The sequence below is a fragment of the Amblyomma americanum genome, chromosome 1 (assembly GCF_052857255.1).
Source record: "Amblyomma americanum isolate KBUSLIRL-KWMA chromosome 1, ASM5285725v1, whole genome shotgun sequence".
NCBI classification, from domain to species: Eukaryota; Metazoa; Arthropoda; class Arachnida; order Ixodida; family Ixodidae; genus Amblyomma; species Amblyomma americanum.
The window spans coordinates 476,589,370-476,598,499 of NC_135497.1; the positions used below are offsets into that span (position 1 = coordinate 476,589,370).

General features: G+C 51.0%; 1 pseudogene; it reads right to left on the reverse strand.

The window, feature by feature from the left end:
- The window catches only part of LOC144116522 (uncharacterized), a 28,521-nt pseudogene extending 20,021 nt beyond the window's left edge, over positions 1 to 8,500 (reverse strand).
- Positions 8,501 to 9,130: the final 630 nt, after the last annotated feature.

Consider the following 9,130-nt stretch of genomic DNA (forward strand, 5'->3'; position numbering starts at 1 on the left):
CTTCGCGGGCATCCGGAGTGCTTCCGGAAAGAGGGTAAGCTTCCACCTCTGCGGCCATCACTGAGGGCAGACTCGACCGAGGTCATGAGAGGTCGTGGGTCTGTAGACACGCCATGAGGAGCGGTGCAGACGACGATGAAGATAGTTGGCACGCGCTGCGAAGAGATGATTCATTCTTTTCTTTTTCTCTCCTTCATCGTTCGTTCTCGTGTTTATCACGTGACGGCAGGGCTCGTGGAAAGAAACATGGCGGTGCAGTGACTAACGATAAGTGAGTGAGTGAATGAATTTATTGCTCTAATATAGGTGTATTGCTGCTTGCCCGAAGATTGCCGATGTCTTCCAGGCTGAGCGTGATTGGCGCCCCTAGTCCAAGGCACCACTTTCCCTGGCCACCCGGCATGCGTGGCTCACTAGGTCTCTTTGGACCTTGAGCTGGCTGCTGGTTTGCCGGTCCTCCCACTGCTCCGCATTTGGCTCTTTGTTACCTCGGAAAGCTACATAGTGTATGCATTCCCATGTCATATGATACAGCGTGGGGGTTGCCCTGCATTACGGATATGTATCCCTATACTGCTCCGGATACATCTTATGTAGAATATGAAGGTTGTGGAAGGCTCCTGTTTGAAGTCTTCTCCAACATGTCGCTTCATATTGTGCTAGCAGAGGATGTGGCTGGGGGACTAACGATCAAGTGAAGCGCTCACGGCGGAACCTATACTCCCGGAGGACCGAGGTGTGAGCGAAGGGCGCACCATCCATCACTGTCATGTCGCGATGTCAGAATTCCTTCTTGGCCTCTGTATGCCATTATCGATGTAGGAAAAGAGTGCAAAGCGTTGGAGGAAAGAAAACTTAAAAGGGACGAGAACCTCTCCACCCCGCTCTGATAGAAAAGATTAATTTCTTCCAATCATTCGTTTTTTTAGAAACTTTTTAGTGGCGACGGTGTACCCAGAAATCCTGGACAAGCGCATTTTTCAACGGGAAAGAGTTTATGAACGCAACTTTTTCAAATATCGTAAAATTTCACTGCAACAATCAATATATTTGCAGATCTTCCTTCTGCACGCTAGCATTTTTTTCTTATTCACGTATTTGCTATTCACGTTTTTGCTTTCTTACTAAAGCGAAAGCTTTACTGGCCGCGAACTTGCGATTTCGCCGTGGCGGCACTCTGAGGAGGCAAATTAATCAGAACGCGCGTCTCGCCGCGGATATTTCTCTCTCTCTCTCTCTAGCTCTCTAGTCACAACTGCGCATGCGCCATAAGTAGCACCGAGCCCCAGGTATTCCGCCGCTGCGCAGCGCCTTTCCTCAAAATTCGACTTTCAATTTCCAGTTTTCTCTTTCTTCTTTCCATCCCTCCTTTATCCCTTCCTTTACGGCACGGGTCGGGTGTCCACCGAGATATGTGACGGATACTTTGCTTTGCACGCTCGCAGCGCCATTTTGCATCTTGCGCAGCGCCATCTTGCATCTCGCGCGGCTCACCGCCGCCGTTCGGTATGACGTCACACCGTGTTCCTCGTCGTTGCGCTCGCCTCCGCTCGCTTCGCCACCTGTGTCGCATTCATGATAACATGTCGGAGAATTGAGAAGGGGAACTCACGTGCGCCGCAACCACAGATGTGTCGTCTTTAATGCGACAACATAGCTAGACAACCACACTAACCTGGACTTCCAATCAAGATTAACCAAGGCTAACCATGCTACGCCTGAGCTTTCGGTACGTATATCCAGGCATAGCCGAACTAAGCCACTGCAAATTTTTTCTATGGCAGTCATAACTACGCGATGTGGGCGATGGATAAAATTTTAAAGAAAGCTTTAGCTAGGCATCGGAAGAAAGAAGCATTGCAAATTGAGAATTTCTTTTGAGGAAAGGGAATGACCCAAGAACTGTCTCACATATCTCGGTGGAAACCCGAACCGCACCGCAAAGTAAGAGGTAAAGGAAGGAGTGAAAGAAGAATAAAGAGGCGCCATAGTAGATGACTCCGAAATAATTTCGACCATCTGGTGGATTTTTAACATACACTGTCATCGCATAGCAAACGGGCCGTTACCTTCAATATTTCCATAACGGTCCCTTACAATATTGCGACATTCGAAATTGATGCCAAAGAGTCCTGGACTTTGAGCCGCCAACCACTAACCACTGAGTAGCGCCGCTCCCTTCTTCCGGCAAAACAGTGCCGACTTCGAACTTTAACGGTGCCATTTATCGCTACTAGAGGGAGCGGTGAGCGCTTGAGCGTAACAGCAGCCCGCCTCCCCTATACTCAATTTTCCTGTTTCTTTTTACTCCCTTTATTAATTTTTCCCTCCTCGGGCGCAGTCCTACACCAACCCGATACAAAGGAAACAGCTACATACCATCAACTTCATCGGCCGGGTATCGCTACCTTCCAGGTGTTTGCTTTTTCTTCTTTCTTCGTTATGCGTTTACCTAATTGGAAACTGCTCGCTTTCTCGGTGTAGTAAGAAATTTGAAATTGAAAATTGTTCTTTGAGGGGAGGGGGAGGAAATGGCGCAGTATCTGTCTCACATCTCGGCAGACACCTGAACCGCGTCGTAAGAGTAGAGAAAAAGGAGGAACTGAGAGAATGAAGGAAGAATCTGTTTTTAAAGGGAAAGCTTTACTGGCCGCGAACTTGCGATTTCGCGGTGGCGGTGCTCCGAGGAGGCACATGACGTCACAACGCGCGCCTCGACGCGGAGCCGAACCGGTCTGGACGAGCCTGCGGTGGCTGTTGCACTCGGCGGAAATTAGCCATGCTCCAAGTCTCCGCCAGTGCGGTCAGAGTGCGCCGAAGCCGCAGAACGTGTCGGCGGTCAAGAGTGGCTGGAGTATACAGGGTCTCGCTTTGGCCGACGCGACGTTACGCCGGAGTATAAACGCTCCTTAACAGAGCCTGCGCTCAACCGCTAACCAACGTATTCGATGGCCGTATCTATGGAAGCCACTGAACCCCCCCCCCCCCCGCACAAACGCATAAAAAAACCCTGTGCCGAGGCTCGGAGTCGAACCAGGGCCCTTAGCGTTTGAGGCGGAGACGCTACCGCTCCACCACGATGGCTTAATCTTCAAAATCTAGTGAATGCACTCTTCCGATGCAGAAGTCTCCACGCTTTCGCTACGTATAGGCTGGCCTAACAGAGCTACGCCTGCAGCAATTCTGTCATTTTATCACAAGAACGCGTCTTTTTTGCGTGTCCTGTGCTCCTCATTTTCTCTTGTTTCGCCTTAGCTTGCTGGTGCGGGATCGTTCACGAAGTTTGCATGCTTGTTTTTTTTTCCCGACGATACGGCCTCCAGGGGTGCGGGCATCCAGTACGGTCTAACACAATCGGCCTCCTTGGGTGGTTATTTACCCTTCAAAGACAAAATTACAGCGCATGTTACCGGAACGAAGCGGCTAAGTCGCACGAGTTTGGTTTCGCCTTCTTGTAAGAATTACCAGCATGAGGCCAAATTATTTCGTTCGCAGGTTAAGCCTAAAGCGATCCCCTTCAAATCGCATCTGATTGTACTACACCGTAGATTCGGAGCGGGAAGCCTCGGTCCACTCCCCACACAGCAGCGCACGCGGATCACAGCCTCGGGCGCTCCTGCGCGAACACAGCTGGTTGGACGCAGGAAAGGGAATTCCCGGTACCGCGCGTTAGGCATGCGCGCTCGGCGGCGGCAACCCGTGTTCCCATCTAACACAATTTCCGGTTGGCGCACGCGTGCGCAAACTGATAATCAACGAGAGAACGGCTATATTTGTAGGCCAAGGCACGCGCCCAGGCGATCAGAACGTCACTTGGCCGAGGAGGGGGGCGTGACGAATGCGGCATGAAAACCGCGCATCGTCTTCGCGACATCTATTTTTCGTTTTAGCACGAGAGCGTGCTTGGACGCAGGTATACTATGGGGAACCTACGCTGCTAAGATGGCACTGCAATTTTTCCACTCAGTGACTCAAACCTGCTTTTGTCAGCCGCTTGGGCCGCTGCAAACGCGAGAACACATTCTGCGCGATTGGATACCCTCGTTTGGCTGACAGCATTCATTGCCAAGCTTCTCTCGGCGTAGCCAAGATAGCTCACGCACGGCGCGTGCGCCTTCGACAGAGCGCGGAGGCTCACGCCAATAAGCACCTGAAGGTGTCGCTGCAAAGTACTAATAGTACTACCCAAAACTGCTTGCTCTTCTCGCTAGGCAGTGTGTTATGGCACTGCAATCGACACCGCAAACTTCATAGCGAGTTCCTCTACACCGCGTGCTGAGGACGGGTGCAATCAAAATATGAGACACGGCGTTTTCAGGCGCGGCAACGCGCGCGTTTCTCTGCGTCGAAACGTCTTTCAAAGCGCGCGTCTGTCAATTCTGAGCATCGCGCGGATTGCCACACCGCCGCGCAGTCCGAGCGTGCCGATCGCGCACAGCTGGGCTGTGTGCCAGCGCGAGTGATGTGGCGCGCCGAGTGGCAACCTGTAATCAGCAATTCCTCGCGGCAATTGCGTCGCCAGAACCACTGAGGTCTCTTGTCGGTGGTTCCTCGGTGGCGGCTCGCGAGAGCGGCTGTATGAGCGGTGTTGGAAAGTCAGATGCCGGCACATATCTCACCAATATTCTTTTCGTGACGCTCCGTATCGTCCTTATCGATCAAGGCGTCGGACGGCAAACGCATCAGGGATGGCGACGGTTGTAAAGGATGGCATAGAATGGAGTACAGCTCGAGCAGGTTACTTGTAATCATCAGAATGCCTCTGATAATCCAAGGGGGTGTTGTCTGACCTCATCCGGACCTAACTGCTCCCGATTTCATTTGCTTTCCTGACTCCCGAAATATAGCGTACCGGGAGGGTGACGCTGAATACTGCCACCACACGAGGTCAAGCAGTGACGACATCGCTGGGATCTCATGTGCACTTCCAATATCTGTTGCTCTAGCCAGCATAGGTGCTTCGGAGAGCGATCGTCCATAGCGAACAATACGTCAGGGCCAAAGGACTATCGTGCTCAGCAGAAAAATCAAAATATAAAAAGGTACACAGAAATACGGCTCCAAAATCACCCTAAAATTTAGAACGAGACAATACGGGAAAAAAGGAAGTTAGAGTGCTTGAAATGTGGCTGCAAAACACATGACGGTGTAAAAAAACTATCGCCTCTCTTAAGAGTACAACAGAGCAAGTCGCCAGAATCGTGCGAAGAGTTAGCAGTAAAAAAAGGGGATGAGAGAACAGGACGCCCTCAGACATGATAGACAGTCTCGTCACGAGCAGGGTAACGTAAAGTCTCCCCTACCACGAACTAAACAAGCAAGAGACTCTAGAAATCCACAACATACTACACAAAGCGTGCAAAACGGCGCTCAGAGTTCCAATGTCAACCCCTTCCGAAACGCTAATTGCACTGGGAGTATCGAACACCTTCTAGAAACTAAGAGAAGCGTAACGTAGTGCGCAACTAGACAGACTGACTCAAACCAGAACGTGAATACACCTAATGGAGAAATTAGGGCTATACCTGGGCGCACAAAAATACAAGGAACAGATTAAAAATGAAGACAGAAACAGCATCCGGGTAAGACCCATACCCAGACACATGGACCCAGATATAAAACTTTAAAGACGAAAAGCCAGAGTCCTAGCAGGGAATTCCGTGACAATCAAAGCGTAGTCTACACGGACGCACCGAAGTGCCGATACCAAGGCAAAACGATCTTCGTTATAACAGACGAAGGAGGGAAAGAAATAACCAGCGTAACTATAAGCAACCCAAGCATAGAGACAACTGAAGAGGCCGCCATTGCTGTTGCAATATCGCACGGCAGCTCTTTACTCCAGGGGCGCTTTGGACCCTGTTACATCCACGTACTCAGACATACTTGATCATTACAGGGGTCAGCACAAACGCTACCCAGCCCCACACAAAAAGTTAAACCAAAAATGAGGCGGTAGACTGGCGCAGACTACAAACCGGTACCTACCCGCACCTGCACAAACTACACAAGATTTTTCCTACACAATATGTAGACGAATGTCCATGATGCCAGGGTAAACCTACACTACACTCCGTTTCATACATCAGGTGCAACGCTGTCGAAGCTAGCGCCCTTGTTTGCGCTGCCTGCATCTGCAACCAAAAAGTACTGCGCTCCTTGTGTCGAGCGAAGCATATTAAAGGCTTTGCCTGCAGGCTTAATACATGACACATTTGTCATAAGCTTGATGAAATGCACTCTTACTGCTGATGACAAGCTGTCTCTTTCTCGTGCATTATACCACTCGGCGACAGAATAAGCGCGGAGTAACACGCCTCCCCTATTTTGCCGTACGGAATACTTCCGTACCTTTCACGGCGTTGCACCTGATGTATGATGCGCAGAAACGGAGTATAGAGCATGTCACATGGACCTGCCCTAAGGCAGGCTTAGAGCGTAGAATAGACCACCCGAGTGTGTCGCATTGGGAGCACTTGTTTACCAGCCAGGACGAGGAAGCACGACGATTTCTCGTACGCCGAGCCACGATGGCAGCTGTCAAGTGCGGCATCCTGGAGCAAGAGTCGACCACGGCGCTCAGTGACCCGTAACTTTAAATCTGTCGCAAATAAAGTTTTTCCTTCCTTCCTTCCATCGCCGCGGAGCCACCCTTAACCGCCATTTCCCTTAGCCTCCCTTACGCGCTTAACCGCTAACCAACGAATTCGGTGGCGCTATCTGTGGGATCCCCTGAATCCCCCGCGCACTCAATGAATAAAAACCATCCCTGTGTCGATGCCGGGAATCGAACTAAGGCCTTTGGCGGTTGAGCTGGAGACGCTATCACTCCGCCATGACGGCCCAGGCTTGCATCAAGAATAAAGGCGCATTTAGTGGATGCACGGGTTTCATATATTAACTCTTCACATCCAGAAGTCGCCGTGCTTTCGCTACGTATATTCCTGCCTAACAGAGCTAGGCCTACAGAATTTTTTTATGTTATCGAGTTTATTCAGTCATCGGTGTATCATGACTAGAGAACGGACACGGCCATGGCCGCAAGTATGAGCCATTAAAGGCTTTCGCCTTAAAAAACAGAATAAAACCTGCACCTGGCTAAACGAGGCTAACGTGTGCGAAATCATCACCGAGTTAAGCCGGGTACCGGTACTTCCAGTTCGCATCCCGTGTAGTGGCTTCATTCGACGCTGAGCTCAGAGTGCCACGTGAAAGACACCACCGATGAGAAACGCATGCTTGTTTCGATGTGCTGACGTTAATGATATTCGTGACCAGCAGTCACAAAACGCGTCAGTTGTGCGGGCGGATAACCGTCGGCATACCTTCGGCAGTGGTGTGGTGGCGGAGGCGTATTGCCGTCGGTGAATGCGCAAATGACTCCTTTACAGCGAACAGTCGGGACGCCACCAGGAACACGCGCAGATCGTTGGCGGTCGCGGGAATAAGAGTGCATACTAGAAGGCGCAGCTAAATGGCTTCAGCCTTGCGTCCAGCGCTGAAACCAGGCGTGTCCCAAAGGAGGAAAAAAGACGGGCGTAGCGCAGGTAATTTCACGCTTGTTGCAGAGCCGTAGTTCACTCGCGTTTATTAACAGTAAGCGCAGAGGCAAGCGGCTGCGAACGCCGGAAAACAGCCATAAACGACACAGCACTACATCACAGGCAGAGTTCAAAGGTGCAAAGATAAATGAACATATCACAAAAAAAGCGCAATGGCGTTCGAAGATTTTAACAGACGCATAAGAAAAGCTCGGCGGATGGCCTTGCTCGAACAAGAGCGTGAAAAGATATCCCGCGCACGATGGTGTGGAGGGGTGCCCAGAAGGTCATCGAAGAACACATTAAAAATAGAAGCTCGGAAGTAGCTTACAAAACAGCGCTCTTTTCACATTCTTCACTTCGACTAAAACAGTGCGCAAAACAGCCAAACCGCGTGGTTATTAAAAAATTTAGGGCACTAGGGATTCAGTTGTACGCAGTCCACGTTCAAGCATGAGGCGGCCGAACGCCACATCAATCCGCAAATTACAGACACCCCTCCCTTGTCGACGACGGTTAGCAAGTAGGAATGAAAGGCGTGCTATGAACGCTCAACCGGCACGAAGTCTTGCCACTCTGTCAGGGACAGCTCAGACAAACTGGCGAAACATGCGCGCCGGATCTAAGGAACGCCGAGCCTGACAAACCTTCCCCGCGCTTACTGCACTGTCCGCTGCGCCAATGTTCCTAAAACCCGGAAGGCCACGCACAGGTTCAGTTACCCACACGGGCAGCAGTGCAAAACTAGAGCCTCAAGGACGTGGCTATGTATACAGCAGCAATCCTTCTCCGAAGACGCGCGTTCTCTTCGACGCCGTCCGGTGTCAGGGCTTGGGAATCGTACTACAACAGAGCGACCGTTGTCGTGACGAAGAAGCGGCGCCTTACCTCGAGATTCCCCCCGAGTCCGACTTCTTGCCGGCCTGCTCCATCGAGGACTGTTCCACTTCGTCGGCCATCATATCCCAGCGTTTGGCAGCTATCACGCGTCCTTCCCTGACCTGCTAGTTTTGCTCCATGCGGCTATGTAGTCTTCCGGAGCACTGTCACGTGATTTTGCCTAACGCACCCTATTGAGAGGTTGGGCAGCCAATGAACGGTGAGCCTGTTGCTGCAGTGCCGCGTTGTACATAATAATAGGTTTTTGGGGAAAGGAAATGGCGCAGTATGTCTCATATATCGGCAGACATCAGAACCGCGCCGTAAGGGAAGGCATAAAGGAGGGAGTGGAAGAAGAATCAGAGAAAGAAGTGCAGAAGCGGAGAGCTCCGGAATAATTTCGACACCTTGAGGATCTTTAACATGCACTGATATCGCACAGCACACGGGCGCCTTAGCGCTTTGCCTCCATAAACAAAACGCTAACGTTAATACGTTGTCAGTGCTAATGCATTCAGCACACACTTCTCACCACCGACACGAACCTGAAAGCGCGACTGAGGCGTCCACTGACCTAGGGAGCCAGTTATGGCGCCCTTGCTTTCCTGTAAGGGGCTGTGAAGGGGGCTATAATAAAGTTGCGACATGCCTGGAATATTGAAGCACGCCGCTCCACGAATAGTGTCCAACAAAGATTTTTTAAATGCGCT